Source organism: Taudactylus pleione, unplaced genomic scaffold, assembly GCF_031769625.1.
Source record: "Taudactylus pleione unplaced genomic scaffold, aTauple2 ptg001497l, whole genome shotgun sequence".
In the NCBI taxonomy this organism is placed as follows: Eukaryota; Metazoa; Chordata; class Amphibia; order Anura; family Myobatrachidae; genus Taudactylus; species Taudactylus pleione.
Window position 1 is genome coordinate 213,579 of NW_028285895.1, and position 27,817 is coordinate 241,395.

The 27,817-nt window shown below is 48.8% G+C and overlaps 1 protein-coding gene across 3 annotated transcripts in view; it reads right to left on the bottom strand.

Moving 5' to 3' along the window:
• LOC148442460 (protein transport protein Sec23A-like) overlaps nt 1-21,501 on the bottom strand; it is a 128,548-nt gene extending 107,047 nt beyond the window's left edge. Inside the window, exon 1 of one of the 3 annotated variants that reach the window (XM_088463909.1) lies at nt 21,305-21,501. The gene's annotated coding sequence lies outside the window, so the exon portion shown is untranslated. Of the gene's footprint in view, nt 1-21,154; nt 21,176-21,276 lie in introns of those variants that run through there. The other 2 variants (XM_088463910.1, XM_088463911.1) reach the window with 2 other exon arrangements.
• Between the last annotated feature and the right edge of the window lie 6,316 nt (nt 21,502-27,817).

Consider the following 27,817-nt stretch of genomic DNA (forward strand, 5'->3'; position numbering starts at 1 on the left):
CAACCAAGTGACGTGGCCGATGACGCTGCTTTGTTAATTATGCACACCCTTAAAACGCCCGTTTTGACCGTTTGGCACGCCTGCGTTCTGATCTCCACTCCCCGTTTTCAAGCACCTTCCCCTGTTACCACCACATACGCCTCATCCTGTCACTCAAATTAGCAGGCACTCGCTATTTGCGAGCACACGATTTCTGACCACACTGACTGGTTCGCGCATGCGTACTAAAACCCATACGCATGCGCAGATGTGCGAACATCGCTCCGAACAAACGAGCGGCCGCTTACGAGCGGCAATGAATCAGGCCCACAGTGTTTAGTTTTTACCAAAAATAGTGATGTGCATTAAGACCAAACAACTGTACTTCAGTCTATTCCGTCCATAGGACACTGTCCTAGAAGCTTTAGCTTTCACTCAGAAGCAATTTCGCAAACCTTAGCTGCACAGTAATGGTTTAACAGACTGTCTCCTGGCTATGCTTCCATGGTAGTCATATTAATAGTCTCATTTTGATTATATGCTTACTATTTTGAAAGGCCTGCAGACCCTCGGATGGGTGATCTTTGTGTGAATTTTCTGAGAGGCCCCTTCCTGTAAACATTGGCAATGGATTTCAACATTATCCATTTATAAATAATCTTCCTTACTCTAGAATATTGGACTTAACATTTTTGGGGAATCACCTTATAACCCTCTACAGACTGCATTATTTATGGGAAAAGTGGGAAAAGGGAGGAACGCAGCACAGGTCAAAAAAATGTTCTCCAAATATATAGAAAATACAATGTAAGAAAGAAATCACATGATGAATTACCATAACTAACACAGGTGCTCCCACGGAGTAGCAGAACTATATTCACAAGAAAGAAAGAGAAAGGTAACTCCTTTGTTTGGGGCACACTGTATCACATAAATAATAAGAATTAACTTTTATTTTGATAAATTAAAACAGGATAAAGCTCAGATACATCATGTAATCATCAAATTAGAAAGACAATGACTCAATGAATAATTAATTAATAAACTTGGTCAGAAAGGTATAACAGTATATTTATATACAAATTTAGCAGCAGGAGGCATGAAAAGTGCTTAGTGCAATCAAAACGTCCAAGAAAGATATCCTAGTCATTAAATAGATATAATGACATTTAAATTGATAAATAATTAATTAATGACTTATACCCCTTTTACACCGGAGCTAAAACCTGGGTTATTGCAGGGTTAACCTGGGCAGCTCCTTGGTGTAAAAGGGGTGAGGGTTGGATTGCTGGGTCGAGTGACCCGGCAATCCATCCCAGGTAAATAGCAGGGTTTAACACGGGCGTAGCCCGTGAAACCCTGGTGTGTTCGGCGCACTCCGAGTCTTGATGACCCGCAGTGCGTCGCAAGACGGCCGATTGGTCCAGCTTCAGTGGTGCTTCACGCCGGAAAAGCCGGGTCTATGCAGACCCGACTGCGGTGTAAGCGGCGCCGACTCGGGAATATCCCGAGTCGGTGCCGGCTAAATTATGGGCCTGATCCGGATAGGAACCCTGTTCCAACTCCAGGTCAGACCCGGAATTTTGGTGGAAAAGGGGTATAAGTGATCACATATAATCATACAAATACAAACATGTGTTGACATAAAAATTAGCAGCAGAAAACGTCAAAGTGCTAGTGCAATTGAAAGGTATCCTTAGGTGGGTATCAAAAAAACTAAATCAGTAAACATGTATGTGCGAGCATGAACAATAACTATTGTCATACCATCCAATATTGATTCCACTAGTGAACCAATACAAAGTGCTAATATTCCACTAATGCAAAGATAAAGATACACATATGAGTCACAAAAGATATTGTGAAGCTGATCCTCTTAAGCAAGTGAAATAACATCACATTAATATAAATAAACACATTGTTGTTAGATAGAACACATTGTTATTTGATAAAACATGAAAAAGTATGGCAAGGCGAAAATGAAAACAAATGTAGACATAAATGTCATCAATTAATCATCGATTAATTGATGACATTTATGTCTACATTTGTTTTAAGAGGATCAGCTTCACAATATCTTTTGTGACTCATATGTGTATCTTTATCTTTGCATTAGTGGAATATTAGCACTTTGTATTGGTTCACTAGTGGAATCAATATTGGATGGTATGACAATAGTTATTGTTCATGCTCGCACATACATGTTTACTGATTTAGTTTTTTTGATACCCACCTAAGGATACCTTTCAATTGCACTAGCACTTTGACGTTCTCTGCTGCTAATTTTTATGTCAACACATGTTTGTATTTTTTTGATTATATGTGATCACTAAGTCATTAATTAATTTATCAATTTAAATGTCATTCCATCTATTTCATGACTAGGATATCTTTCTTATGGACATTTTGATTGCACTAAGCACTTTTGACATCTACTGCTGCCAAAATTGTATATAAATATACTGTTATACCTTTCTGACCAAGTTTAATTATTCATTATTCATTGTCTTTCTAATTTGATGATTACATGATGTATCTGAGCTTTATCCTGTTTTAATTTATCGAAATAAAAGTTAATTCTTATTATTTATGTGATACAGACTGCACCTGCTTCTCTGAGATTATTGCAGATCTCTTATTAACACAAACCTGACTGCTCTAGCCTGAACTACAAAAGTGTCTCCTTTCATATAGAGGTGGGAATACTTCTTCATGACCAAATAATAAAGTACACCTGATAGGCAGTATTTGGCTATAATCATTTTATTTATTAAATCATGGGGTAGATTCTATTAGTGGGCTGCACTCTACCCGACAATTACAGTATTTCCTCCATCACTTGCTTCTGTATGAAATTAATAAAGAAATCCTATCTTAAATCGCGGTAAAGAAATCCTATCTTAAATCGCGGTCACTTCCTAGAACTTTATTACCTGAACAGCTGCCAGCACTCAAGCCTCCAATTTCTGAGGGAACCTCGCAACTAACTGACCCCCCCCCTCCCTTCATGATATGTGCTAACTAACTTTTCACACATGACTGATATTAGCCTATTTCTGTTGAATAAATAATGACAAAGTAAAGGTAGCAGCAGGGCTGTATTTACTTCTAAGCACATGCTTTTTTCATGTTAGAATCTATTTTGAGCTATCACAAGGAATAAGGTGTACATTGTTTTGCACATGACTTTATATCAGTAGCCCTTTAAGCTAGGTACGAACTATGTGATATTTTGATCGAACCGATAATTGGGACAATTTTTCGACAAAATCACGAAATCTGTGCTACACACTATACAATTTAAATGAAATACCTGGAGAATGTCACTTTGAATTTGCATATGTCCGCCCACAAGGATGGTGAGGTAATCAGGAAAAAGCATAGGCAATATGGGATTTTTGTTCTTGACCAACAGATCGTATAATCGAAGGAATGCGTTTGTGGGTGTTTTTTAGCTGTTTTATCAGTGAAACGATGAAACAATCGTTCATACACACTGTACAATAAATGAGGCCCATCACCCAATTATTGGCAAATCAGCCCAAAAATGTATAGTGCATACCTAGCTAAAGCCTATGTCAGTGGTTCTCAACTGCAGTCCTCAAGTAGCCCCAACAAGTCGTATTTTCAGGATTTTTGTCTGTGGAAAGAGTTGGGCTAATTATCATCCCAGCAAAATAGATTAATTCACCTGTGCATGATTAAAGAAATCCAGAAAACTTGACCTATTGGGGGTACTTAAGGAATGGAGATAAGAACAACTGGCCTATGTCTAGAGGCCCCTAAGTATCTGCAATGTACAGGGGTAATGCCCTGATCCCCAGACGCTGGGGCATTGGTGAAATCCAACATGTTGGATTTTTCCTGATTTGCCGATCCCGACCAAAATATTTGCTTGGGATCAGCAAATCAGGGTTTTTTAAATGCGAAGATTGATGGCAGCTGATTGGCAGTTCTGACCAGCAGATCAGAGATTCTGGCCAGATCAAGGGAAATCGACGAAGTGGCCGTCAGATTTTTGGGGGCCTTTAAATTGCTAATTTACACAGTTTTTGCTTTTATAATCATATAATTGTATTAGTTTACAAGATATAATAAAAAGTAACCAATGAATAATGACAAAAATCATGAAGATAGGGGTACCATTAGAAAATGGATGTACAAATTAGAAAATACAATACAATAATAAACAATGACAATAACCCCACATAAACCAGATGATTACCCCATAAGAAAGGGTGGCGAGAGAGAAGTAGAGAGTAGCGAGAAGCTGAAGGAATAACAGGGGGCTAGACCGAATGAGTGAGAAGGGTGGGAGAGTTATGATGAGAAAAACTAGGTAGCAGCAGGGTATAGCAGAGGTAGGGAAAATAAATAGAGGTATTAGGAGAGTAATGGAGGAACAGGAAGGGGGGGCAGATTGAAGCAAGACGAGGAGGGGGGGGTGGGGTTGAGGTTATGGGAAGAAAATCACCCTGTTAGGTGAGACCGGGGAGATTTTTGTTGTGTTATACGGTGCCTTGCAAAAGTATTCACCCCCCTTGGCTGTTTACCTTTTTTGTTACATTGCAAACTGTAATTTATTTATTTTTTTAATCTGAATTTTATGTGATGGATCTGCACAAAAATGAGAGATATGGTAAGAACTTACCTTTGTTATCTCTCTTTCTTCGAAGTCCATAGGGTCCACAGGGTTGACCTTGGGGTATAGCTGGATCTGAATCCACGGGCACCACGCAGTTAAAGCTTTAGCTGCTCCCAGGATGCACTAGGTCCATCCTCCTCTATACCCCGCCCCCGAGCCACAGGCACCTCAGTTGGCAAGTAGCCAAGGCAGGAGGAGGAAAAAGCGAGAAGGAAGACTGGAATACACAAGAACCACACTCACAGAAAGGGAGACGGAAAACCGGTGACCAGCCACACAGCCCATATGAAGCCAGGTGCGTCAGGGCGGGTGCCCTGTAGACCCTATGGACTTCGAAGAAAGAGAGATAACAAAAGGTAAGTTCTTACCATATCTCTCATTTTCTTCTTCAGGGTCCATAGGGGGTCCACAGAATTGACCTTGGGGATGTCCCAAAGCAGTCCAACTAAGGGCGGGGGCGCCCGAAGGAAGCATCCTAAGAGGCGAAGGTGTCAAAAGCATAGAACCGTAAAAAGGTCTGGATGGAAGACCACGTGGCCGCCTTACACAGCTGAACAGCCGAAGCGCCACGGCTAGCTGCCCACGAAGGGCCTACAGACCGAGTAGAATGAGTCTTAATAGAGGCTGGAACAGGCAAACCCTCCCGTGTATAAGCCTTACAAATAACCAAACGAAGCCAACAGGCTATAGTTTGTTTGTTGGCAGGCCAACCCCTCCTGTGAAAACCAAAGAGGACTAACAAGGAATCCGACTTCCGAATGGAACTAGTAAACCCTGAGAGCACAGACCACATCCACGGAAACATCACCAGCTGCAAGTTCAGGAGATTGAAAGGCCGGCACAACAATTTCCTGATTAATGTGGAACTTAGAAACCACCTTAAGAAGAAAACCGGGACGAGTGCGAAGCACTATCCTGTCCTGGTGAAAAATCAGAAAAGGAGGACGACAGGAAAGCGCCCCCAATTCTGACACCCTCCTGGCCGAAGCAATTGCCAGGAGAAAAACAGTTAACCACTTGAGTTCCACCGACTCAAGCGGTTCGAATGGAGGACCCTGTAGGGCCCGAAGCACCACCACCAAATCCCAGGAGCCACTGGTGAAACAAAGGGAGGCTGAATCCTGAGAACACCCTGGAAAAAGGTGCGGACATTTGGCAGTGTAGCTATCCCACGCTGAAACCACACAGATAGTGCAGACACATGAACTTTCAAAGAAGCGAGGCATAAGCCTAAGTCCAAACCAGACTGAAGGAACGCCAAAATCCTAGAAACACGAAAACACCTGAGGATCGTAGTTTCTGGACTCACACCACTGAAAATAAGTATGCCTCACTCTGTGGTAAATTCTGCCGGAAGCAGGCTTGCGCGCCTGCAGCATCGTGCTGATGACTGAGCTGGAAAAACCCCGGGAGCTTAAGACGGATGTCTCAAGAGCCACGCCGTCAAACACAGACGACCCAGATCCGGGTAAAGGCAGGGACCCTGAGATAACAGGTCCCGACTTTGAGGCAGAGGGACCGGAGCGTCGATGGAGATGCTCCGAAGATCGGAGTACCAAGGACATCTGGGCCAAGCCGGAGCCACCAGCAGAAGTGTGCTGCCGTCCTGTTTGAATTTCCGAAGGACCCGAGGGAGCAGGGATATCGGAGGGAATAGATACGCTAGCTGAAAGGTCCATTTCACTGACAGCGCGGCATCTCTTGTCCTGGACTCGTACACAGGTAACTTGTGATTGTAACGGGAGGCCATGAGGTCCGCCTCCGGCAGTCCCCACCTGTCCACGAGTAGCTGAAATACCTCTGGGTGAAGCGACCATTGTCACAAGCGTGGAATTTAGGAGCTGTGTTCCCGGACTGGGCCTTGGATCTATATTACATGGCGCAGACGCTCGCTGGAGGAGACTTGGCTTAATGAAGTTTCTCCGCATGAGAGGGTGCAGCGAACTGACAGGAGTTTGAGGAATGCGGCAGTAACGAGGTAGCTAGGAAGCTACGTGGAGCGGCTGGATAGCCGAGGGTAGACGTTGGTAGCTGAGTGGCTACGTGGAGCAGCTGGATAGCCGTGGGTAGACGTTGGTAGCTGAGTGGCTACGTGGAGCGGCTGGATAGCCGTGGGTAGACGTTGGTAGCTGAGTGGCTACGTGGAGCGGCTGGGTAGCCGTGGGTAGACGTTGGTAGCTGAGTGGCTACGTGGAGCGGCTGGATAGCCGTGGGTAGACGTTGGTAGCTGAGTGGCTACGTGGAGCGGCTGGATAGCCGTGGGTAGACGTTGGTAGCTGAGTGGCTACGTGGAGCGGCTGGATAGCCGTGGGTAGACGTTGGTAGCTGAGCGGCTACGTGGAGCGGCTGGAGCGCAGTGGGAAGGCTTGCTTAGCTAAACTAAGAAACTAGTTGCACTGGCAACTTGTGTGAGCATTGGGGATCCTTTTATAGTGGACACTGGGAGCTGACAGGCTGAGAGAGAAGGAGAAGGCTCCTCATTGGTGGTAGTGGGGTCACATGGGCAATCCAAGATGGCCGCGCCCATGGACCGGAGGACAGCGCTTCCTGGAGGTAGTCAGCGGGGACCAGCGGTCAGCAGGAGCCGGCGTGGGAGCAGCACAGCAGCGGGACTCTCCAGAGGACAACAGCGGAGACTGCCTTGGGAGAAGAGGAAGGAGCGTACAGCGCGGGAGCCGGAAGACAGCGCGGGTCAGCGCCCGCACAGGTAAGCGACGGGGTCTGATTCTGGGGTCTCCAGGCCGGCGTGTGACAGTACCCCCTTCTTCAAGAGTGGCCACCGGACACTTCCTTGGTTTATGAGGAAATTTCACATGGAACGCTTTGACCAGACGGGGTGCATGGACATCGGAGGCATTTATCCAGATTCGTTCCTCTGGACCATAATTCTTCCAGTCGATGAGGTATTGAAGACGGTTGTATCGACAACGGGAATCTAAGATTCTGTCAACTTCGAACTCCTCTCCCTGCTGTGTTTGAACACTAGAAGCTTTAGGCAGGACCTTCTAAAATCGGTTTAAGACTAGTGGTTTTAAAAGAGAAATATGGAAAGAACTTGGAATGCGAAGAAATGGAGGAAGCTTTAACTTGTAAGCCACAGGATTCAAGACTTTGATGATTGGGAATGGACCAATGAATCGCGGAGCAAATTTCATCGAGGGTACTCGGAGTCTTAGGTTTCGGGTAGAGAGCCAGACCATATCCCCAGGTCGGAAATTTGGAACCGCTCGTCTTTGGCGGTCAGCAAATCTCTTGTACCGGGCTGACGTTTTAGTCAGAGAGGAACGAACCTTTTCCCAGATGTTGGAGAACCGTTGAAGGGACATTTTGGCCGCAGGCACATCTAATGTGGGAAGAAGAGGGAAATCTGGCACTCGAGGATGTTGACCAAAAACTGTAAAAAAAAGGAGTTGAGCTGGTGGACGTGTGATAACGATTATTGTGGGCAAATTCGGCCCAAGGAAGAAGTTCAATCCAGTCATCTTGGGAGGAGGAGACAAAAGTGCGCAGGAACTGTTCCAGGTCTTGATTGACCCTTTCGGTCTGACCGTTGGTCTGGGGATGATAAGCGGTAGAAAATTTGAGTTTTACCTGAAGGGCTGAGCAGAGTGACCTCCAGAACTTCGCTACGAACTGTACTCCCCTGTCGGAGATGATCTCTTGAGGAAGGCCGTGGAGCTTGAAGATCTCTTTTATAAAGCTCTGGGCGAGTAGAGGTGCAGACGGAAGCCCAGTAAGTGGTACGAAATGAGCCATTTTAGAAAAACGATCCACGATAACCCAAATTGTGTTGTGGCCCCGAGATGGAGGATGATCAGAGATGAAATCCATAGATAGGTGAGTCCATGGCTTAGATGGAATTGCAAGAGGTTGGAGTTGACCGTGTGGAACCCGCCGAGGTATCTTGTGTTGGGCACATTTGATGCATGAAGACACATAAGACCTGACGTCCTTTTTCATCGAAGACCACCAATAGGACCGCTGGATAAATTCTAGGGTTTTATCCATACCCAGGTGACCAGAGAACCGGGAAGCATGAGCCCAATGCAGTAACCTCTTGCGGAGTTCCGGAGCGACGAAAGTCTTCCCAACCGGGGGTATAGAAGATAATTGGGTAGAGGCGAAGAAAGCTGAATTCAAGATTGGTTGGGGCTGTTCCATGGGTAGATCAGGGTTGCTCGTCATGGAACGGGAGAGTGCGTCGGCTTTGAGGTTTTGTGAACCGGGGCGATAAGAGACTTTGAAGTTAAATCTGGAGAAAAACATTGCCCACCGGGCTTGACGAGGGTTCAAGGAATTTGCAGATTTAAGATAAAGGAGGTTCTTATGGTCAGTAAAAATGGTAATGGGGTAATGAGCTCCTTCTAGAAGATATCGCCATTCTTCGAGGGCTAGTTTCATGGCGAGTAACTCTTGATCTCCAATGGTGTAGTTCTTCTCTGCAGGCAAAAACTTCCGGGAAAAGAAACCACAGGGATGAAGTTTTTCATCTTTAAATCGCTGGGAGAGCACTGCACCGACACCTTCAGAGGATGCGTCCACCTCCAGGATAAAGGGCCGGGTGGAGTCTGGTTGCTTTAAGATGGGAGCGGAGATGAAGGCTTGCTTAAGAAGTTGAAATGCAGAGGTAGCTTCGACGGGCCATATAGTTGGATCTGCTCCCTTGCGGGTGAGGGCTGTAATCGGAGCTACCAGAGTCGAGAAACCTTTTACAAACTTGCGATAGTAGTTGGCAAATCCTAGGAATCTTTGTATGGATTTTAAGGAAGAAGGAAGAGACCAATCAAGAATGGCTTGTAGTTTTGACGAATCCATTTGAAGGCCTGTTCCGGAGATAATGTATCCCAGGAATGGTACACTTGAGACCTCAAACAGACACTTCTCTAATTTGCAAAACAGTTGATTGGACCGCAACCTCAGAAGGACTTGTTTGACCTGGTCTCGATGAGTTTGGAGGTCTTGAGAAAAAATCAAAATGTCGTCTAAGTAAACGACCACACACTTGTACAAGAGGTCCCGGAAGATTTCATTGACGAAAAACTGGAAGACGGCCGGAGCATTACAGAGGCCGAAGGGCATAACGAGATACTCGTAATGCCCATCCCTGGTGTTGAAGGCCGTTTTCCATTCATCGCCTGGACGGATACGAATTAAATTATAGGCTCCTCTTAGGTCGAGTTTGGAAAAAACTGTGGCTCCCTTGACTCTATCAAATAACTCTGTAATGAGAGGAAGAGGGTAGCGATTCTTAATAGTTATTTCATTAAGACCCCGGTAGTCAATACACGGGCGCAAGCCACCATCTTTCTTTTTTACGAAGAAAAATCCAGCCCCTGCTGGAGACGTGGAAGGTCGAATGAAGCCTTTATTTAAGTTTTCCGTAATGTACTCCGACATGGCCTGAGTCTCAGGGAGAGATAGAGGGTAGGTTCGGCCTCTAGGAGGATTCTTCCCGGGAATCAGATCTATGGGACAGTCCTAATCACGATGGGGAGGTAACAGGTCTGCGCTCTGTTTGCTAAAGACGTCCTGAAACCCATCGTAGGCTTTGGGCAGGTCTGTAGAATCCCGTACAACGGAAGATCTGATAGGTATTACCCGCTGAAGGCAGCCTTTGAAGCAATTGGAACCCCAGGAGATTATTTGCATGGTGGTCCAATCGATTTGAGGTGAATGTCTCTGTAGCCAGGGTAATCCGAGGACTAAAGAATGAGAGGCTTTGGGAATCACTAGGAAGGATAGTTGTTCGGAATGGAGCACCCCAATGGTAAGTTTAAGTGGTGTTGTACGATGGGTGATGGTTCCACTAGAAATGCGACTACCATCGATGGCGGTTAAAGTGATAACTCGAGGCAACGCTTCCATGGGGATTTGATGCTTCTGGACAAATTCAGTAGTGACAAAGTTCTCTGCCGCTCCGGAATCCAGGAGAGCTAATACAGCTTTGGAACCTCGAGGACACTTTAAATGAGCCTGGATGGTGGAATCAGCCTTCCTTTGTGATTCAATGGCAACTCCTAACTTAACCTCTCTTTCATAAGTTAGGAGGAGGCGTTTCCCGGACGAATGGGACAAGTTTTAACTAAATGTTGAGGAGATCCGCAGTACATACAGAGGTTCTGCCTCTGCCTTTTCTGCCGCTCCACAGCCGATAAATGAGAGCGGTTGACCTGCATGGGTTCTTCGCCCAGAGGAGGAGAGGGTAAGCGGGAAACTGGACGTGGCCTTCCACGATCAAATCTGCCTCTTTCCAAGGCACGCTCCCTGTGACGGAGATCCACCTTGTTGCAGAGAGAGATTAACCCATCCAAACTGGTTGGAAGGTCACGGGAAGCTAGGTTGTCTTTGAGCCGTTCAGAAAGGCCACTCCAGAAGGCAGCGATGAGGGCATCCTCGTTCCAATTGAGTTCTGAAGCCAGAGTCTGGAACTGGACTACGTATTGGCCGACGGTCCTGCTGCCCTGACGGAGGCGTAGAATATCAGCTGATGCAGAAGTGGTTCTTCCGGGTTCATCAAAGATTTTGCGAAATGTAGCAACAAATTCGGGGTAGTTGGAGAGCAGGGGATCCGACTTCTCCCAAAGGGGCGAGACCCAATCGAGTGCTTGGCCAGAGAGTAGAGAGATGATATATGCCACCCTGGTTCTGGCCGTCGGAAAGTTGGCGGATTGTAGCTCGAATTGGATTTCGCATTGGTTTAAAAAACCCCTGCATAATTTGGGGTTGCCATCGAACTTGCTCGGAGGGGAAAGCTGAAGACGAGCAGGAGGTAGAACCGGAGGAGCAGGTGACACCACAGGAGGAGAGGCGGCTTGGGAGCCAGCGGGAGCGGGATGAGCCAGTAAGGACTGAATGTTGTCCAGGCGTGACGACATATCTTGGATAAATTGGATCAGCTGAGCCTGAGAGGTCTCCTGTCTTTCCAGACGGGATAGTACATCCTGCGAGGCTTCTATCCCAGATCCTTGACCACTTGCCGAGTCCATCTGGCCAGTGCAAACTGTCACAAGCGTGGAATTTAGGAGCTGTGTTCCCGGACTGGGCCTTGGATCTGTATTACTTGGCGCAGACGCTCGCTGGAGGAGACTTGGCTTAATGAAGTTTCTCCGCATGAGAGGGTGCAGCGAACTGACAGGAGTTTGAGGAATGCGGCAGTAACGAGGTAGCTAGGAAGCTACGTGAAGCGGCTGGATAGCCGAGGGTAGACGTTGGTAGCTGAGTGGCTACGTGGAGCGGCTGGTTAGCCGTGGGTAGACGTTGGTAGCTGAGCGGCTACGTGGAGCGGCTGGCTAGCCGTGGGTAGACGTTGGTAGCTGAGCGGCTACGTGGAGCGGCTGGATAGCCGTGGGTAGACGTTGGTAGCTGAGTGGCTACGTGGAGCGGCTGGTTAGCCGTGGGTAGACGTTGGTAGCTGAGTGGCTACGTGGAGCGGCTGGATAGCCGTGGGTAGACGTTGGTAGCTGAGTGGCTACGTGGAGCGGCTGGATAGCCGTGGGTAGACGTTGGTAGCTGAGTGGCTACGTGGAGCGGCTGGATAGCCGTGGGTAGACGTTGGTAGCTGAGTGGCTACGTGGAGCGGCTGGATAGCCGTGGGTAGACGTTGGTAGCTGAGCGGCTACGTGGAGCGGCTGGAGCGCAGTGGGAAGGCTTGCTTAGCTAAACTAAGAAACTAGTTGCACTGGCAACTTGTGTGAGCATTGGGGATCCTTTTATAGTGGACACTGGGAGCTGACAGGCTGAGAGAGAAGGAAAAGGCTCCTCATTGGTGGTAGTGGGGTCACATGGGCAATCCAAGATGGCCGCGCCCATGGACCGGAGGACAGCGCTTCCTGGAGGTAGTCAGCGGGGACCAGCGGTCAGCAGGAGCCGGCGTGGGAGCAGCACAGCAGCGGGACCCTCCAGAGGACAACAGCGGAGACTGCCTTGGGAGAAGAGGAAGGAGCGTACAGCGCGGGAGCCGGAAGACAGCGCGGGTCAGCGCCCGCACAGGTAAGCGACGGGGTCTGATTCTGGGGTCTCCAGGCCGGCGTGTGACAACCATCCTTTGGATGCACGTCGTGACGGCTGAGGAAGTCTGCCTCCCAATTGAGGACTCCTGGAATGAAAACTGCCGAGATAGCCGGAAGGTGGCACTCCGCCCAAGACAGGATGCGTGACACCTCTGACATCACTGCCCGACTGCGAGTCCCCCCTTGACGGTTGATGTACACCACCGTGGTGGCGTTGTCGGACTGAACTTGTACGGCCCTTTCTTGAAGAGCGTGACCGGCCAACTGGAAGGCCCTGTACGCGTCCTAAAGTTCCAGAATGTTGATAGGAAGAACCGCTTCCTCCGCAGTCCAACGGCCCTGAAGTGAAAGTGGACCTGTCACTGCACCCCAACCCCGGAGACTGGCATCTGTCGTGAGCAGAACCCAGTCCGGGATCCAAAAGGGGCGACCCTTGATGAGATGAGATGTCTGAAGCCACCAAGCCAGCGACATGCGCACCTCCAGAGACAACACCAGCATCTGAGACTGGATCCGGTGTGGTAACCCGTTCCATTTGGATAGAATCAGTCCCTGCAGGAGCCTGGAATGGAACTGGGCATATTCCACCATGTCGAACGCCGACATCATGGACCCCAGAACCCTCATTGTCGAGTGAACCGACACCTGGGAACTCCTCAGGCAACTGCTCACTCGTAGTCGTAGGGAGGAAATCTTTTCTGGAGTCAGAAAGATCCTTTGCTGATGAGAGTCTAGAAGGGCTCCCAAATGAACCATCCTTTGTGACAGAATCAGGGAGGACTTTTTCCAGTTTATCAGCCACCCGTGTGCTTGCAGACAAGCGATCATCAGGTGCAGATGTTGTAGAAGTACCTACGGAGTGCCTGCCAGCAATAGGAGGTCGTCCAGATACGGCAGAAGCCGTATACCGTGGCTCCGCAGATGGGCTGCCATGACAGCCATAATTTTGGTGAACACCCTTGGAGCCGTGGAAAGACCAAAGGGCAGAGCCTGAAATTGGAAGAGATGCTGGCGTATAGCAAACCTCAGATACCGCTGGTGTGAAGGTGCTATAGGAACATGGAGGTAGGCGTCCTGGATGTCCAGGGAGACCATATAATCCCCCCGGTTCCATAGCCAGAATGATGGAATGCAAATTTTCCATCCTGAATTTGGGTACTCTGAGGAACTTGTTCAGCGACTTCAAGTTGAGGATAGGCCGCTGAGACCCATTGGGTTTCGGAACCAGAAACAGAGTAGAGTAGTAACCCGTCCTGCGTTGAGAAAGCAGAACAGGAACAATGACCCCTGCTTTCAGCAAGGACTCTATGGCTCCCTGAACCTTGGTCTTGTCCTGAGAAAGACTTGTGCAGAAGAACTGTTGGAGGGGTCTGTGACGAAAGGAAAGGGCGTACCAGAGAGACCACTTCTCGTACCAAGCATCCATGGTGGTATTGCACCAGCACTGGGCGAATTGAAGAAGTCGGCCTCCCACTCTGGGATCCCCCAGAGAGAGGCCCATGCCATCAGGCTGAAGGCTTATTCTCTGGTTTGGAAGCAGCGCGTCTAGTGCTCCAGGCCTGCTTCTTTGGTTTAGGGGCAGCCTTGGTTGACGACTGCCTCAGGAAGGACTGACGCTTGGACTTCCCTTGAGTACGAAAGGACCGAAAAGGCCTAGGTCCTAGCCTTAGAAGGCGCAGCCGCCGATGGCAGAAAAGCAGACTTAGACTTTGCCAGGGTATCAACAATTTTGTCCAGGTATGGGCTGAACAAAATCTCCCCATTAAAGGGTAAGGCCTCCAGGCCTTTCTTGGAATCCACATCCGCTCTCCAAGAACGGAGCCACAAAGACCGGTGAGCAGACACCGCTACCGCCAACACTCTGGAAGTCAGAAGACTGGCATCCAAAGACGCTTCTCCAATATAGGAAGTGGCATCCCTCATCTGTCCCACTAAAGCTCTCTAAACCTCCGGAGCTTCCTCAGGAAAAGTATCTTCCAGTACATTGGCCCAGCTCTCAATGGCTTTAGCCACCCAAGAGATGGCCGTGGACGGACGGGCCACCGCTCCTGAGTGAGAATAAATTGATTTTAAACAAGTCTCCACTTTCCTGTCTGTGGGATCCTTTAGGGATTAAATGGAAGGCATAGGCAAGGTAGCACTCTTGATCAAGCGAGTAACGTGAGAATCCACCGCAGACAGGGTTTCCCACTTTTTGCAATGACTTGCAGGAAACGAATAACTAGACGCCAAACGTTTTTGTGGCTGGAACCTTTTACTAGGCGACTGCCAGGCCTCCGCCATATGATCAGTCAGCTGGTCAGATAGAGGAAAAACAGCCCAAATCACTTTTGGTGCCTAAAATTTAAATACTTGGATTTAGGGGCCGGTGCGTCATCCTCTATATCAAGAATGGACCGCACTGTCCTCACCAATGCCAGCAAATTAATGGAAGAATTTGTTTCCACTTCCCGGACAGGGGAATCCGAGTCAGAGTCCTCAAGCAATTCCTCCTCATCCGAGGACGCATCCGAGTCTGATAGTTGCGCAGACTGGGATGACATAACAGGGCATTTAGACGCCTTGTGAGACTTGTCACTCCGCAGCATAGTTTGAAAGGCTGAAGATGAGGCCACCAAACTCTGGACTGAACTGGAGAACACATCCACCCATGGTGGTTGACCCACCTGCGGGAGACCCTGAAAGGGAATGATGGACTGCTGTGTCGCCGGAGGAGACTGAATATACATAGGTAACCCCGTATATGGATTAACAGTCTGAGGCCCAGGGGGAGACTGCAATATATGCGGTATACCCTGAGAAGGGGGGATGGCTGGTTGGGGTAATCCCCTATGGGGGAGAGCGATCGGGACCACCAGACGGTCCGCGATGGAAGCCAGCACCTAAGAAAACACCGCCCAAGGAGGGTCCTTTCCCGAATTTGGGGGGGTTAGAGCTGCTGCTGTAATCCCTGGTGGTCTAGTGGACCCACGGGGTATGCCTCCATGGAGGGGGAGCACGCCGCCACAGCTAGTGCCTCCGGTCTGTCCCCAAAGACAGTGCGGGTCACTGCTTGCGCCTTACCTGTTCCCCGGCGATCCGGCAGCAGCCTTGGGATTCCTCCAGAGTCCGGCTAGTACAGACTCTGGGGTCCCGCTGCGATCCCCAGATCTGTACTGGTGTAGGAGCGGCAGCTTGGACGTTCAATGGACAATCCGATGCTGCCGCTCTGAAGAGTTAGTTAAAAATAAAAAACTGTTTAAAAAAGCTTAGGGGCTGCTAAGCAGCCCCCCTGCGCTAAGGGTGACACGACTACGGCCGGGCACCAACTAAAACTGAGGTGCCTGTGGCTCGGGGTATAGAGGAGGATGAACCCAGTGCATCCTGGGAGCAGCTAAAGCTTTAACTGCGTGGTGCCCGTGGCTCCAGATATACCCCAAGGTCAACCCTGTGGACCCCCTATGGACCCTGAAGAAGAAATAGTCTAATTTGGTGAAGTGAAATGAGAAAAAAATATATATATATTTATATATATATATATATATATATATATGAATCTGTATAAGTAAAATTATGAAAATTCGCATGTGCATATGTAGTCACCCCTTTTGCTATGAAGCCCCTCAAAAGTTCTGGTGCAAACAAATACCTTCAGAAGTCACATAATTATTGAAATGAAGTCCACCTGTGTGAAATCTATCAGTATACTATAAACACACCTTTTCTGAAAGGCCCCAGAGGCTGCAACACCACTAAGCAAGAGGCATCACACCATGAAGACCAAGGAGCTCTCCAAACAAGTCAGGGACAAAGTTGTTAAGAAGTACAATTCTGGCTTGGGTTATAAATAAATATCCAAATCTTTGATGATCCCCCGAAGCACCATCAAATCCATCATCATCAAATGGATAGAACATGGAACCACAACAAACCTGCCAAGAGAGGGCCGTCCACCAAAACTCACAGACCGGGCAAGGAGGGCATTAATCAGAGAGACAGCACAGAGACCAATGGTAACCCTGAAGGAGCTGCAGAGTTCCACAGCAAAGACTAATGTATCTGTGCATGTGACCACAATAAGCCGTACACTCCATAGAGCTGGGCTTTATGGAAGAATGGCCAGAAAAAAGCCCTTACTTAATGATAAAAATAAGAAGACATGATTTGAGTTTGCAAAAAGGCATGTGGGCAACTCCCCAAATGTATGGAGGAAGGTGTTCTGGTCAAATGAGAATAAAATTGAACTTTTTGGCCACCAAGGAAAACGCTATTGCTCAAACCCAACACATCACATCACCCCAAGAACACCATCCCCACAGTGAAACATGGTGGAGGCAGCATCATGCTGTGGGGATGTTTTTCAGCAGCAGGGACTGGGAAACTGATTTGAGTCTAGGGAAAGATGAATGGTGCTAAATACAGGGATTTTCTTGAGCAAAACTTGTTTCTGTCTGCCTGTGATTTGAGACTGGGACGGAGGTTCACCTTCCAGCAGGACAATGACCCGAAGCATACTGCTAAAGCAACACTCGAGTGGTTTAAGGGGAAACATTTAAATGTGTTGGAACGGCCTAGTCAAAGCCCAGATCTCAATCCAATTGAGAATCTGTGGTCAGACTTGAAGATTGCTGTTCACATCCAACATGAAGGAGCTGGAGCAGTTGTGACTTGGCAAAAATGGGCAAAAATCCCAGGGGCAAGATGTGGCAAGCCCATAGAGACTTATCCAAAGCGACTTGCAGCTGTAATTGCAGCAAAAGGTGGCACGACAAAGTACTGACTTTAAGGGGGTGAATAGTTATGCATGCTGAAGTATTCTGCTATGTTGTCCTAAATGTTGTTTGATTCACAATATAAAAAAAAAAAACACAACTTTACAGTTGTAGGCATGTTCTGTGAATGAAATTATGCACACCTTCAAACAATCCATTTTAATTCCACCCTCATTTAAATGCAAAGGGGGTGGGGGGAATAATTTTGCAAGGCACTGTAAATACCAGTGGGACCAAACCGAGTGATATATTCCATCTTCATACACAGTTTTAATGACTAACGTGTGTGTTTAACAGAACAGCACAAGAGAATATGGTGGTGTTATATTTAGATATGTTAATAAATAAAGCATATGGTCTAACCAAAGAAATGATGATTAGCACCAACATTGTAAAAAGAACTAATTATATACTATAAACATTATTATACTTTTTGTAAAAAAATAAAACTATGGTGCAGCATAACTAAATCTGAGTCCACACATACATTCAGCAAGTTCATGGTCCATTTATGTAGCTGGAGAGAAGTAGTCAGCGCAGGACGGGACAGACACAGGCACAACAGTTACCGCAGGCGATACTCAGCACATGCACTCCTGTGCATGATATGAACACCGCAATACTATAGGCATGAATCTCCGCCGGAGCTGATGAGGATCTGCTTCCTCCCTCACTGCTAAATCTGGTAGCCAGGCAGCTAAATCTGGTCGCCATGGCGACCTGGCCCCCGGGATTTGTCGAGCCCTGTATCAATAGATGGCATAACTATCTAATCTAGTCCCAAAGTACATTATCTTGGAGTCATCCTTGACTCTTCCCTCTCCTTCACACCACAAATTCAGAACCTCTCACAGCCCTGTCGTTTCCATCTCAAGAATATTTCCAAGATCAGACCCTTTCTCACCCAAGATGCCACCAAAACCCTCATACATTCACTGGTCATCTCCAGATTGGACTACTGTAACCTCCTCCTATCTGGCCTCCCCGATTCCCATCTCTCCCCTCTCCAGTCTGTCCTCAATGCTGCTGCTAGGCTCATCTTCCTCTCCAAACGCTCTACAGCTGCCTCCCCTCTCTTACAAGCCTTCCACTGGCTCCCCTTCCCTTTCAGAATCCAAATCAAGGTTCTCACACTCACTTACACAGCCCTCACCCATTCCTCTCCCATTTACGTCTCTGATCTCTCCCTTCACTCTTCTGTCCGTCCTCTTTGTTCACTTAATAAATGCCACCTTTCATGTCAATTAATTACTTCCTCCCACTCCCGCCTCCAAGATTTTGCCAGTGCTGCTCCCCACCTTTGGAGCTCCCTTCCTCTCCCCATCAGACTCTGCGCCTCTCTACAATCATTCAAACAAGCTCTTAAGACCCACTACTTCATTAAAGCCTTCCAACTCTCATCCTAACTTGCTGCTACAACTTCCTCCCTCCCCGCCTACCCCATCTGTTTCACTCCTGTTTGTCCACCCCTCCCTTTTAGAATGTAAGCTCTTACGAGCAGGGCCCTCTACCCTCTTGTGCTTCTCCCTACTATATTTTCAATTATCTCTTACTCCCCACTAGGGCAACTAACACTTGGCTGCTTATGTGGGTGTAAAGGTCGCTAATATAGCTGTGTTTATTATCCATTTCCTGCTTTGTATTGTATTGTAAGTCACTAGTTACTTATTTATGTAGTTTGTAAGGTGCTGTGGAACACTTGTGGCGCCATATAAATAAATGATGATAATAATAATAATAATCATAAGATCCCTCTCCCACAACCTCTGGCCGGCTCCTAGATCTGAAAGTCTGACACTGTACGCATGGGCGGTGTAAGATTCCTTGGAGGAGTCTTTTACTCCTCCAATATGCCAGGGATGTAACTAGCAGGACAGCCGTTATCACTACCGCTGGGCCTGCAAGTTATCATTAGTAGATAGAAGGGACATAGCAGTACCGCGATTATCAATACATATGATTATTGTGGTAGTATTTTTTTTTTTTTATAAATAGTGAAGGTAATATAGGAATTCTAAGGCAATAGTACAATAATTTTATTTAATAGATACACCATTGAGGATGCTATTTAAAAAGCACACCAATGCCCATTCACTGACATAACTATAATATAGTCTAGTTGGGAAAAAACTCACATTAATAAATGTCAACTTCCAATATACATACTGTACATCACTTGTGCAATTTCCATGGGTGGTAAGCACTCATGGGAAAATGGATGAATGCTTCATAACATGAATGTGACACCCAAACCCCCACCATGTGCAGTCAAGATATTTCATTAGGGGGTAGAAATACCTTCTAAAACTAAAGTCGAACATTCCTAATAGCTGTGGTTTGCACAAGGGCGATTACATTTTTATGTGGGAATTTAGGCCGATTCAGAGCCGGACGCTCCGACAGAGCGCTTGCTCTGAATCAGGGCCGTCCTTCTCTTTTTTCAGAGCGGCCTCCTGGCCGCTCGCATAGCTGTGGGTGACCACCCTCAGCTATAGCGATCGGCCAAAAAGATGGTCGCGATGGTCAAGGCCATCGCGACGAGACCCTTGTGGTAGGGCCTCTTTGCCGCAAGCCCTGGAGTGCTTTCGGGTCTATCAGAGCCGAAGGCACTCCCACTGACATCACTAGTGATGTCAGTGGGGCCGGACCCAGACGGTAGGCATTCCCATAGGAACGCCTCCGTCTCGGCAGCCACGCCCACCAAAGGGGCGTGCTGTCAGTCACCATCAACAGCACACCCGCTTTGGTACGAGACCCATAGCGACGGCTTGGCCGTCGCTATCCGGGTCTCGCGCATGCGCACGACGGAGCCGGGTCCGTCGTGCGCATGCGCACTGGGCCAACATCGATACACTTGCGAGCGGGTCTGAATCAGGCCCTTAGTTCCCTGGCTAAGGACCCTACTTTCCGCAATAATGCCCATGGTTAGCCACAGCTCCTGGGCGCGATGCAACTGTCAGGTCGCTACTGACTCTGAAGTACTACTTAATCCGCAATAATTGCAGCCTCGGTGCTACTCACTTAGCACGAGAACTAAATTCCTGCGTAGGAAATGAATTACTCACAAAGTACATTAAAGAAACTATGGGTGGATTTTCTTTTCTTTTTTGCATTTATTGCATATACTGTATATCACAGCAGAAAAATGTGAAAGTCGGTCTGGTCATGAAAGAGGTGGGTGGGGACCTTTCCAGTCATCAAACGGTTAAGGAGAAAACATCTATCAACCTACAGTAAAGCAACCTGCAATGTAAACAGCAAAAGAACATAGAAAATGCTGCTGCTAAGGAGAATGAAACCTTTATAATTAGCACCTTAGCAACATCCCAGCAATTCATAACTCCCTGTAAAATTAACTATCTGTAAAATTGTTCCCCTGGGTATAAGAATCTGGAGGGCAGTTTGCATGAGTGCAATAACAAAACCATACACACGCCTCACTTTCCTCCTTTTGCAGTACTATATGCCATTAATGACAAGAATTTTATGCTTCAAACCTCAAAAAAAAACAAAAAAAAACACACACACTATAAAATATAAGATACCAGACAAAAGGGTCAACCCCAAAGTAGAAAATACAGCAAACCCAGGGAGTGTAAGTTCCCAGCACGGGGAAAGTCCTGGTGAGGGGGCAAGTAGAACCGTTACTTGAGAACAAGGAGGAAAAGTTTATTTTTGTGAATGAGGAGTCAGCCGGGGAGACAACAGGACCCAGCCACCTATGCCTCACACTCAGCCATGTATGTGGCAGCAGCAGGTCTGTTACCCACCAGGTTACCTTCCACAGTAATCCATAATCATTCCCTCCTGTGACTGCCACTCAGCCCGAGGAGCTCACACTCACTCTACTCAAACTGCCCACCACACACTGCCTGCTTATGTGCCCACTTACAGCACAGGGAGTGAGCACTGGCACTCACCTCTCTCCCTCCAGCCCAGCAGTTCTCTATCACTACACTCCTCGCCGGTGTCTGCTGCCCCTAGCGCCCCGGCCCCCGCCTGACGTCACAAGATGACGGCGCCCTGTGCCACGTCAAGGAGCTGGGAATAGCCAGAGACTGACAGCTGGCTATAGACACAGAGCAGTAGAGACATGAGTCAGGGCCGCTGCAGACGCTCTATAACACAGCCCCCAGCTATTCATACAGCACAGGGGCCCGGGCGTGCCTGTACATGCAGCATCTCCTCCTAGTACTACACCCCTGTGCTTCCACCACCCACTAATGCTGATAGCTCGTGCTGGAACTTGTAGTACCACAGCATTATAGAACCCAGCGGTAAAACCTTTTGCACACAGGCGTATTATTACACCTAAGTATATAACCAGAATGATCACAGCGGACTTTAACAGACACTCTGCTCATATTTATTATAGACACTCCTGTGCCCCTACTACAGCCAACTAGTCACTAGTATCCACACACAGCGCTCTCCTATTACAGCCAACAAGATGCCACCTGTCCAGCAACGACGGACAGAGCAACATCCTCAGACAAACAGCTGCACTACGACTACTGTGATCATGTGACAGCTTTCCATATCCAGCCTATAGCCCGCCCATATCCACCCGAAGCTCCGCCTCCTCTGTACAAGCTCCGCCTCTGTCCTCGATTCCTGAGTTTTTTTCTATTCCGGGAATCAGAGCTGGCCCTAGCCAATTTGGTGCCCTAGGCAAAATTTTGACTGGTGACCCCTACCCCTACACATTATATATATATATATACACATACACATATATACATACATAGTAATGCCCCTGTAGTAGTGCCCATATATAGTAGTAATACTCCTATAGTAATACCCATATACAGTAGTAATACCCCCATAGCAGTGGCGTAACTAGGGTCTTTGGAGCCCAGGGCAAGAAGAAGAACGGCGCACCCCACCCCACAAACACACACACAGACAGACAAGGGAAAAATATTTGCATGCCTAAGGCACGCGGCAAAAAAATGGGCACAGTCAAATAACAGAAGGGGCGTGGTCACTTTAAATGGGGCATGCAAACATGACATGACACCCATTTCTCGTCACTCTGTGAACTTTCCTTTCCATATGCACCTTACCTATATGGCGGTTTCTCACAATGTGGAAACGTATCTTCCCTGGAAGACGGCATTTTCAGTCGGTATTCACTATTCATGTAGGTCACATCATCCGGAAGATGCCTGTTTGTGTAGGAATATTAATAAGGTCATCATCATACAACAGCGGTTCACCTAGATGTGTGCCCCTGTGTAACTTCCTGCCACCTGTGTCTCTCAGCCACACCATCTCCCCCTGAGTCTGTTAGCACACCATCGTTTCCCCCTCCTGCATCGTCTCTCAGTCACACCATCATCTGCCCCCCCCCTCCCCCCACATCATATGTCGGTACTTGCACCCTGACGTAATCAATTACTGTCCAATGTCATTCCCTAATATCCACGTGGCCACAGAGGGGGCATAAAAACCTGTGGCGAGTGAACAAATTTCTTCTTTTTGTGGACTGTATAGGCATGGTACTGTACTTCCACCGTCACTCCCAGGTACAAATACTGAAGGGGATCTATACACTACCCTGTGTATTTGATGGACACAGACACATACACACACGCTGACACAGATACACACACGCTGACACAGATGTACCCACTCCGACACAGACGCACCCACTCCGACACAGACGCACCCACGCTGACACAGATGCACCCACGCTGATATATACGCACACACGCTGACATAGATGCACCCACAGATGCACCCACGCTGACACAGATGCATCCACGCTGACACAAATGCACCCACGTTGACACATATACACACACGCTGACTCAGACGCACCCACGCTGACACAGACGCACCCATGCTGACACAGACGCACCCACACTGACAGACGCACATGCTGACAGACACACACGCTGACAGACGCACCCACGCTGACAGACGCACCCACGCTGACTCAGACGCACCCACGCTGACACAGACGCACCCACGCTGACACAGACGGACACACGCTGACAGACGCACATGCTGACAGACGCACCCACGCTGACACAGATACACCACCCACGCTGACTCAACGCACCCACACTGACAGACGTACCCACGCTGACACATATGCACCCACGCTGACACAGACGCACCCACGCTGACAGACGCACATGTTGACACAGACGCACCCATGCTGACACAGACGCACCCACGCTGACAGACGTACCCACGCTGACACAGATGCACCCACGCTGACAGATGCACCCACGCTGACAGACGCACCCACGCTGACACAGACGCACCCACGTTGACTCAGACGCACCCACGTTGACTCAGACGCACCCAGGCTGACACAGATACACCAACACGCTGACACAGACGCACCCACGCTGACACAGATGCACACACGCTGACACATATGCACACATGTTGACACAGATACACACACGCTGACACATATGCACACATGCTGACTCAGACGCGCACACACTGACACATATGCAGACACAGACACACACACACTGACACATATGCAGTCACAGACACACACGTTGACACATGCACACACACAGACACATGGGGGGGGGAGAGTGGAGAGCGGGCGGTGCGGGTATGATGCAGTAGAGCCGTCGGATGCCCCTGGGATTCCAGTCGCCCCTAGGCATTTGCTTATAATGCCTATGCCTAGGGCCGGCTCTGCCAGGAATAAAAGTTTAATAAGGAAAAAAAAATAAAATTTTAAAGAGAAATGCCCTGGCCTACCTCCACGCAGGGAGACTGCTCATGTGCCGCGCGTGGGCGGCTATCATTCTCCCGCGTGCTGCAGCGCAGGACCTGAACCTGCGTTGGCGGCGTCCCAGACGCAGGACTAAGGCACGCGCCACCAGGGCCGCCATCAGGGGGGGACTGCCGGAACTATAGTCCCGGGCCCGTACAGAAAGGGGGCCCGGGTAGCAGCGGAGAGGACAAGTGCCAGCAGTATTTTCAATTTGTAGCCGGCCGCAAGCTGATCGGAGCTTGAGGACTGGCAGCCAATCAGGAGCAGCCGCAGCTGCAGCTCCTGATTGGCTGCTGGTCTGCAAGCTCTAATTGGCTTGCGGCTAGTGCTATGTTCAAAATGCATTGCCTGCTCCCCGGGTCCCTCTCTCAGTGTCCGGGTAGATGTGAGCGGCATGGCTGGAGCAGGAGCAGCAGGGAGAGGCTGTGCAAGGAAGGCAGCAGCCGGGGAGAGAGGGAGCAGCAGCTGCGGGCAGAGAAGCTATTTACAGCCGCCGCGTGTGGTGCAGAGGAAGGACGGCAGGAGCAGGAGAGGCTGGAGACGAACCAGGTGCATAGACTCCAGCTCTCACACTCACACCCTCACCCTGCTCTCTCACTCACACCCTCACCCTGCTCTCACACTCACACCCTCACCCTGCACTCTCACTCACACCCTCACCCTGCTCTCACACTCACACCCTCACCCTGCTCTCTCACTCACACCCTCACCCTGCTCTCACACTCACACCCTGCTCTCACACCCTCACCCTGCTCTCACACCCTCACCCTGCTCTCACACACACACCCTCACCCTGCTCTCACACTCACACCCTGCTCTCACACTCACACCCTGCTCTCACACCCTCACCCTGCTCTCACACACACACCCTCACCCTGCTCCCACACCCTCACCCTGCTCTCACACCCTCACCCTGCTCTCTCACTCACACCCTCACCCTGTTCTCACACTCACACCCTGCTCTCACACCCTCACCCTGCTCTCACATCCTCACCCTGCTCTCACACTCACACCCTCACCCTGCTCTCACACCCTCACCCTGCTCTCACATCCTCACCCTGCTCTCACACTCACATCCTCACCCTGCTCTCACACCCTCACCCTGCTCTCACACCCTCACCCTGCTCTCACACCCTCACCCTGCTCTTACACTCACACCCTGCTCTCACACCTTTACCCTCACACCCTCACCATCATGCTGTTCACACACATTATCCACAGCGACGCCCGCCTCTGACAAACTGCCCCCCCCCCCAGCTAAGGGGAGGGGCCCTGTCTATTTTGTCAGTCCCGGGCCCCATAATTTCTGATGGCAGCCCTGCGCGCCACCGTGCCAGCCAATAGCTTGTGGCAGCTCTGAGACCCTTGAAGCTCAGTTTCCTTTACGGTAATGTCTAAATCCCCTTCACGGAGAGGACCCTGACGTCATCAGCCAGTGTCCAGCGTCATTCTCTGCCATCCAAGTGGGCATAGAGGGGGAATGTAACCATGTAGCTTGCCACCGTGCCCGAAGCGTGGCGAGCGCAGTGAGCCCGCGAGGGTAAAACAAAATTGTTTAAGTGAGCACATAGTTCTTTTTTTTGCTGGCTGTCATGTGCTGGAACTGCACTTCCGCCCTCACTCACGTCACTTCCAGGTCCCTAGCACGAAGGGGAAATACAGCCAACCTTTCCTTTTCGGCACGATGCTAGACATTGTGCAGCATCGCCACCTCATGGACAGGTGCTGGAAGCACCTTGTATAACATAAATAAACAAACGTCCTTTTTTTCACGAGGCTGAAGTCGGCTTCTTATTCGTGCTCCAGCCTCTTATTCACTTCTTATTCAGAAATGTTATATTAAAACATTTGGTACTTGTGTACTTTATGGACTCATTGCAGAGAGAACCTAATGCATACTTCCCAACTTTTGTTCTCTCCGAAGAGAAACACTTTGCCCGAAAAGGGGGTGGGGCTTTGATGAAAGGGGTATAGCCTCTGAAATGGGGCGGAGCCTCATGGTAACCCCCGTTTATGGCACTATAGGGGGCGTGCCTAGCACTCTCCGATATGCTGGGCAGCCCCCAGGCTCTCCTTACATAGGTGAACAGATGGATTGCGCATGCGCACGGCATCTGCTCACCTTCTGGACACCCGCTGCTCTGCAGCGGTATGTGCTCTCCCAACTTCCAGCCCGCGGGTGGGACAGCGGGACAGTCCCAGAAAAACAGGACTGTTCCGCTAAATGCCGGACAGTTGGGAGGTATGCCAATGAATGTTTAAAATGGTACTTGTTTTCTTTACATACACAAGTACTGAAAGTTGTCCCCACCTAAAGAAGAAAGTTGTCCCTTCGCGGGCTTTCTGCGCTCGCCACAAGGTTATATTACCCCTTTCTGCCCACTTGGATGGCAGGGAATGATGCTGGACATTGGCTGATGACGTCAGGGTCCTCTCCGTGAAGGGGATTTAGATATTACCATGATGGATAATAATGAGGGTTCTCTCTGCAATGAGTCCGTAAAGTACACAAGTACCAAACATTTAAATATAGGGCCTGATTCAGAGGCGCTCGCTATTTGCGGTCGTTCGTTTTAAAAAAAGGGGTGGCTATTCAAATGAACCGTTTGCTCTTTGCGGTCTGTTCACGCCTCTAAGTCTGAACGAGCGAGCAAAACTTGCGCTCGAAATTTTGTTAAAAACGCCCCCTGGCCGTTCGCATCATACGTCATGTCCGCTATTTATTAGATTAATCGAGTACATCGAACAGCGTATGAACTGCTCGCTATTCTTGTGGCTGGTTTTTCCTACCACAGTTTTGCGAGCAGTTCTGACTATAAATCAACCAAGTGACGTGGTCAATGACGCTGCTGTTGTAATTATGCACACCCATAAAACGCCCGCTTTGACCTTTAAGCACACCTGCGTTCTGATCTCCCCTCCCCGTTTTCAAGCACCTTCCCCTGTTACCACCCACATACGCCTCATTCTGTCACTCAAAATAGCAGGCATTCGCTATATAGCGAACAAACGATTTTCGGCCGCACTGACTGGTTCGCGCATGCGCACTAAAAACCGTGTAAGTGTAATGTTTGTTGACCGAGGCTAGTTAACCCCTGCACAACTACAGCTTCTTATTCAAAATGACAAAATGTGGTGCCTGTGCCCGCTTTACTGCCCTACTCATGCCAAAATCCTTGTTGGTCAATGCAAATGGCAAGTGGGTCATATGTACCTGACCACCCTCTGAGTTTCAAGTGTAAAATTTGATGACAGAAGCTAGTTAACCCCTGCACAACTCATGCTGGCCATACACGCTACAATTATCGGGACAATCCGCCTGATATCGGCGGATCGCCGCGATAATTGTAGCGTGTGGGGGGGGGGGCGACCGAGGGTTAAATATTGCTCGGTCGGGCATGCCGGATTGTCCAGCATGCCCGTCCGATACGATATGTCCCGGTAAACTGTCGGCCGCATCGGACAGTGTATGCCCAGCGCAGCCGACAGACAGACATTTCATGTGTTCCTTCCTACGGACGGAACAGGGAAATGTCTCCTCCCCCGGGGGCGGAGTGCAGATGTCGGGCTGATACACTCTCACAGTGTATGCCGGGGACATCTGCGGCTGGCAGGCTGCCAGATAAAATGTCTGTCGGTCTGACACACATTTTATCTGGCAGTGTATGCCCAGCATAAAAGT